This window comes from Cottoperca gobio, chromosome 5 (assembly GCF_900634415.1).
Source record: "Cottoperca gobio chromosome 5, fCotGob3.1, whole genome shotgun sequence".
NCBI classification, from domain to species: domain Eukaryota; kingdom Metazoa; phylum Chordata; class Actinopteri; order Perciformes; family Bovichtidae; genus Cottoperca; species Cottoperca gobio.
The window spans coordinates 28,031,248-28,037,805 of NC_041359.1; positions in this window are offsets into that span (position 1 = coordinate 28,031,248).

A 6,558-nucleotide genomic window follows, 5' to 3' on the forward strand; every position below is an offset into this window, starting at 1 on the left:
TTGGTGAACACACGGCACGGGATCTGAGACCATTCTTCCACACAATCTCTCCAGATCCTTCAGATTCCGAGGTTGACGCTTGTGGACTCTCCTCTTCAGCTCATCCCACACATGTTCTATAGGATTTAGGTCCGGGGACTGTGATGGCCGTGGCAAAAACCTTTATTCTGTGGTCAGTAAACCATTGTTGTGTAGATTTTGAGGTGTGCTTTGGATCATTGTCCTGCTGGAAGGTCCAACCACGGCCCATTTTAAGCTTCCGGGCCGAGGCTGTTAGGTTTTCATTTAATATCTGCTGGTATTTGATAGAATCCATGATACCATGTATCCTAACAAGATGTCCAGGACCTTTGCAAGAAAAACAGCCCCACAACATCAAAGATCCACCACCATACTTCACAGTGGGTATGAGGAGCTTTTCTGTAAGGCTATCTTTCTGTCTACGCCAAACCCACCTTTGACGTTTGTTACCAAAAAGCTCTATTTTGGTCTCATCTGACCATATAACCCTGTCCCAATCAAAGTCCCAGTAACGTTTGGCAAACTGTAGGCACTTTAGTTTGTTGTTAATTGACAGCAATGGCTTTTTTCTGGCAACCCTCCCAAACAACTTGTGGTGATGTAGGCGGCGTCTGATGGTCGTTTTGGAGACTTTCTGACCTCAAGACTCAACTAACCTGAAACTCTCCAGCTGTGATCCTTGGAGATTCTTTTGCCAGTCAAACCATTCTCCTCACGGTGTGTGGCGTCAATATACACACACGTCTTCCTCCAGGCTGATTCTTAACATCTCCTGTTGCTTTAAGCTTCTTAATTATTGCGCTGTAGTGGAAATGGGCATTTTCAACCGTTTCAAGATGTTCTTATATCCATTTCCTTGCAGCTCATCAGCTTTTCGTCGCAGGTCATCACTGTGTTCTCGGGTCTTTCCCGTAGTGAAGAATGACAAGGAGAATTCTGGCCTGTGTCACCTCATATTAATACCCCAGTGAAACAGGAAGTCATGGTTGACCACTTAAGAGTTCCTAATCAAACAGGTGAACCGAAAGATGTAAGATATGACTGGAAATATACTTCAGTTAGATATTTATCATAGGATTGTCTAGGGGTGCCAATAAGTGTGGCACAGATGTTTTGGAGAAAAATATGTATTCAAAGTCAAAATAAGAATTTCTTTCAATAATTTTACTTCAGTGAAAAGTTAAGGTTTTTGTGAATATTTTGAATGAAAGGCCGAGACATAAACTCTGTCTCTCTCTCTCTCTGTCTCTCTCTCTCTCTCTGTCTCTCTCTCTCTCTCTCTCTGTCTCTCTCTCTCTCTCTCTGTCTCTCTCTCCTCGCTCTCTCTCTCTGTCTCTCTCTTCTCTCTCTTCTCTCTCTCTGCCTCTCTCTCTCTCTGGTCTCTCGCGCTCCTCTCCGTCCATGTCTCATCTCTCGGTCTCTCTTCTGGTCTCGCTCTCCTCGTCTCTCTGCTGCCCGTTTCCGCTCTTGTTCATCTCTAGTCATTCTCTCTCTTGAGTCTCTCTCTCTCCCTCTCTGTCCTCTTCTCTCTCTCTCCTGTCGTCCTCTTCTCTGCCCTCTCTCACCCCCTCGACCTCTCCACTCCTGTGCTCTCTCGTTTCCCTCTCTTCGTCCCTCCCTTCTCCCCTACTCTCTCTCCTCCTCCTCTCCCTCACTTCTCCGCTCTCTCCTCTCCCCTCCTCCCCTCTCTCCTCCCCTCTCCCTCCCCCTCCCTCTCCTCTCCTTCTCTCCCTCTCCTCTCTCCCGTCTTTCTCCATCCCTCTCTCCCTCTATTCTCCACTCGTCTTTCTCTCTCCAATCTCCTCCTCTCCTCTTTCCCTCTCCTCCTCTCTCCTCCTCCTCTCCTCTCTCTCCGTCTCGCTCCCCCTCTCCTCCCTCCTCCCTCTCTCTCCTCTTCCCCTCTCTCTCCATCACCCTCTATTCTCTCTCCTCTCAGTCCTCTCCTTTCTCTCTCTCTCTCCTCTCCGCTCTCTTTCTTCTCTCTCTACTCGCTCCCACCTCTCCGTCGCCCTCTTCTCTCTCTCTGTCTATCTCTCTCTCCCTGCTCTCTAGTCCTCTCCTCTCTCTGTCTCTCTCCTCTCTCTCTCTGTCTCTCTGTCTCTCTGTCTCTCTCTGTCTATCTCTGTCTCTCTCTCTCTCTCTCGGGCTGCTGGGAGTTTGGTTGGTGTGAGTGAGACGCTGAGCAGGTGCTAATTCGATACTTTCTTTTCTTACTTTATTTAATAATGGGTTTTGATTTAACTTAGTTCATTGGTGACAGTTTGATTTAGTTTACTTTTTGGTGCGTTTGGGTGGATAGTCGGGGTGCTCTTGGGTTGTTTTTCTCCTGCCGGTGTTTCTGCCGGCCGGCGTCTGACGTCATGGCAAATGGAGACTATACCAAGCTAACGAGGAAGCACGGGATCAAAATATCAGCCGGCTTCCCGTGTAGCGTTGAGGAGATCGGGTTAGCTGTGGGAGACAAGGTCGGACATGGCAGTGTGAAGTCTCTGGCGCGGATGAACGGGGCTGTTGTCATCTTCCTGGACCAGGTGGAGCGGGTGCACCGCGTCATCGAGACAGGTATTACGGTGAGCGGAGTGTTTGTGCAGGTGATGCCACTCACTCTGCCCGCAACCAAAGTGGTAATATCTAATGTCCCTCCGTTCATAACCGATGAGTTTCTCAGCAGAGAACTATCCAGACACGGGAAAGTTGTTTCCCCGGTAAAAAAGATTCTGTCTGGATGTAAGTCTCAGTTGCTGAAGCACGTAGTGTCTCACCGAAGACAGCTGTATATGATACTGAATAACCGAGATGCGGAGCTCAACCTCCGCTTCCACGTTAAGGTAGATGATTATGAATACGTGTTATTTGCAACTTCATCGGTTATGAAATGTTTTGGTTGCGGGGAGGAGGGACACACCGCGAGAGCCTGTCCGAAGCGCGGGGGTCCAGCTCCGCCTGATCCTGGAGGAGCGGCTGCCGCTCCCCCGGCGGGGGGCTCTTCGCCGGGAGAAGCCGCGGCTTCGGAGGAGGGCTCTCCGCTGGGCCGCGCCAGGACGCGCAGCTGCTGTGTCCAGCTTTGTACACGGGATAGGTGGTGTTAATTCACTTGGTGTGGTGGAAAAAAATGGGGAAAAAAAACAAAAAAAACAGGGAGAGGAAGTGCAGGGGGGTGTCAGGTGGTATGGGAGGAGAAGAGGTAGAGGAGATAGGTGCTGTAGAAGAGATGGGTGGTGGGGAAGAGGTAGGTGGTACAGAGGAGATGAGAGTAGAAGATTTAAAGGAGGTAAGTGATGTAGCAAAAGAGGGGGGGGATGCAGAGGAGGTGAGTGTAGTAGGAGTAGGAGAGGTAAAGGAGGCAAGTGAGGCAGAGGAGGTGAGTGAGGTAAGGACAGAAGAGGAAAAGGAAGCGGGCGATGTAGTGGAGGAAATGGGTGGTGTAGAAGGAGAGAGGACAGGAAAAATACAGGTTCCGTGGAGTGAGCAGGTAGAAGAGGCAGAGATGGAGGAAGAGAGTTAAAAAAAACAAAACCTGCCACAAAACGGAAAAAGAAAAGTCAGAGTGCATCCAGTGATGCCAAGAATAGTAAAGTCGGGGAGGAAGGACAGACAGGCAGGAAGCAGGGACAGGCAGAAGACAGTGCTAGTGAAGAGGAGTGTGTGTCAGACAGCAGCGACATCCCTGGTTTTACTCTGACCAACAGCCAGAAAACAAAAATGTACTCAGTTGAAATGTTGAAAGTTTTCCTCCAACACACAAAAAACCAACACGGAGTAAAAGTGGAGGATTATTTTCCGGATTTACTCGTTTTTATTAGCTCAAGCAGATTCCATATGAGCCAAAAAGAGTCTGGCCTCATTGAGCAGGAGGTTTATAGATTAAAAAAACTGGTGCTTAAAGTAAAAAAACAAATAAACAGTGATGATGGGGGTCTTAATTAATTTATTTGTTTTTATTTTTTCTTATTTTAACATGTCAGCCATGGATACTTTTAAAGTGGGTGTTTTAAATGTGAACGGAGCCAGAGTTTTTAAAAAAAGGACACAAATTTATGAAACTGCAAAATTAAAACACATTGATGTCCTTTTTTTACAGGAGACGCACAGCGACGGCTCTAACGAGATAGACTGGAGGAGGGAGTGGGAAGGGGAAGTCATTTTAAGCCACAACACATCTCTTAGTGGAGGAGTGGGCTTCCTCTTCTCCAAATCTTTTACTCCAGTCTCACTGGAGGTCGAGCATTTTATCGAGGGGAGGTTGCTTTTAGTAAAAGCCCGGTTTGACCTTTTTAATGCTGTTTTTATAAATGTGTATGCCCCAACAATCGGTGCAGAGAGGAAGTTGTTTTTACAAAAAATTAATGATGTTTTAAATAGCTGTGCCTCGGAGGATTTTTTATTCTTGGGGGGGGATTTTAACTGTACAGAAAATGCTTTTTTAGATCGGAACCACGCAGAGCCGCATCCAGCGTCCCAGCATGTTCTGAGGCAGCTGGTCCGCTCTCATGGTCTGGTGGATGTATGGAGGAGGATGAACGCAGAGGCTAAACAATACACATGGTCCCACTGCAGAGGGAATAGGATTTCCTCTGCCAGGTTAGATCGTATTTATTGTTTTAAACATCATTTTAACATTTTTAAAATGTGTAATATTATACCTGTTGGTTTTACCGATCACTCTTTGCTTTTATGTAATGTTTTTATAAGAAATGTGTTGCCAAGAAGCGCATACTGGCACTTTAACTCAGTTTTAACATTTGATAAAAATTTTAGAGAAGCTTTTATTTATTTCTGGAGTGTTTTTAGGCAAAGGAAGAGTGATTTTAACAGTCTTAGGCAGTGGTGGGACCATGGTAAGACTGAAATTAAAATGCTTTGTCAGCAGCACACCCTCAATGTCACACATGACATCACCAGATCTATGAAAGACCTGGAGGGTGATATAGTGGAACTAGAACAAATAAGTGAGTCCACAGGAGATCGAGGATATATTGAAATCCTCAAAGTAAAAAAAATGGCATTAGCCGACCTGCTAGACGTTAAAGTCCAGGGCGCACTGGTCCGGTCCCGGTTCCAAAACGCCACCGAAATGGATGCTCCATCCAGTTTCTTCTTCGGCCTGGAGAAGAAGAACGGACAGAAGAGGGTAATCCACTCACTGCTCTCAGTCACAGGGCAAGAGATAACGGAACCAAGCCAGATCAGAACACGGGCTGTGAGTTTTTATTCCTCCCTATACTCGAGTGAGTACGAGGGGGAGGAAACGTTTTTAGAGGGGTTTTTAGGGGGACTACCTCAGGTAGCAGAGCAAACCAACTCACAGCTGGAGGGGCCGTTGACCACACGGGAGCTACAGGCTGCTCTGCAAAAAATGCAAGGACGGCGGGCTCCCGGCATCGACGGCCTCACTGTTGAGTTTTTTAAAGCATATTGGGACATTTTAGCAACAGATCTTTTAGATGTTTTTAACGAGAGTCTGGCCTCTGGTTCCATGCCGATGTCCTGCCGCAGGGCCGTGATAACGCTCCTGCCCAAGAAAGGAAACCTGCAGGACATCGGAAACTGGCGCCCTGTGTCTTTGCTGTGTGTGGATTACAAGCTTCTGTCCAAAGCTCTGGCCACCAGGCTGGGGGGGGCTATGGAGCAGGTCATCCACCGGGACCAGACCTACTGTGTGCCCGGCAGGTCCATGGTAGACAATGTCTACCTAATTCGAGATGTTTTGGAGGTCTCCAGCTCATTGGGCTGTGATACTGGTCTGATTTCTCTAGACCAGGAAAAGGCTTTTGACCGCGTTGAACACAACTTCCTCTGGAAAGTAATGGAGAAGTTTGGGTTCAGCGCTGGTTTCATAGGCAAGATCAAGGTGTTGTACAGTGAAGTTGAGAGTGTGCTGAAGTTTAATGGTACTCTGTGTGCTCCTTTTAGAGTGTGTAGAGGGGTCCGGCAGGGCTGTGCTCTGTCGGGGATGCTCTATGCGCTCTCCCTGGAACCTCTCCTCTGCAAAATACGCTCCAGCCTACAAGGTCTGGTTTTACCTGGTTTTAATAGCAGATTTGTTTTATCCGCATACGCAGATGATATTATTGTTTTTATTAAAAGCCAGAGAGATGCGGACATTTTAACAGATATAGTAGATAGTTTTAGTGTAACATCGGCAGCGAAGGTAAATTGGAAGAAAAGTGAGGCCCTCGCTGTCGGGGAGTGGCGTGGCGGTCTCCCAGTTCTTCCCCAGAGCCTCACCTGGAGAACTGACGGCCTGAAATATCTCGGAGTATTTGTAGGAAAAGAAATTATTGTCCAGAAGAACTGGGAGAACGTCACAGAAAAGATTCAGGGAAAGCTTTCCAAGTGGAAGTGGCTGCTCCCTCAGATGTCTTTTAAAGGTAGGGTTTTGGTTTTAAACAACCTTGTAGCATCCCAATTGTGGCACCGTCTGACCTGTGTAGACCCTCCCTCTGGCCTTTTAGCAAAACTGCAGAAAGAAATGGTAGATTTTTTTTGGGATGGTCTACACTGGGTGCCACAGGGGGTGCTGTTTTTATCCAGAGA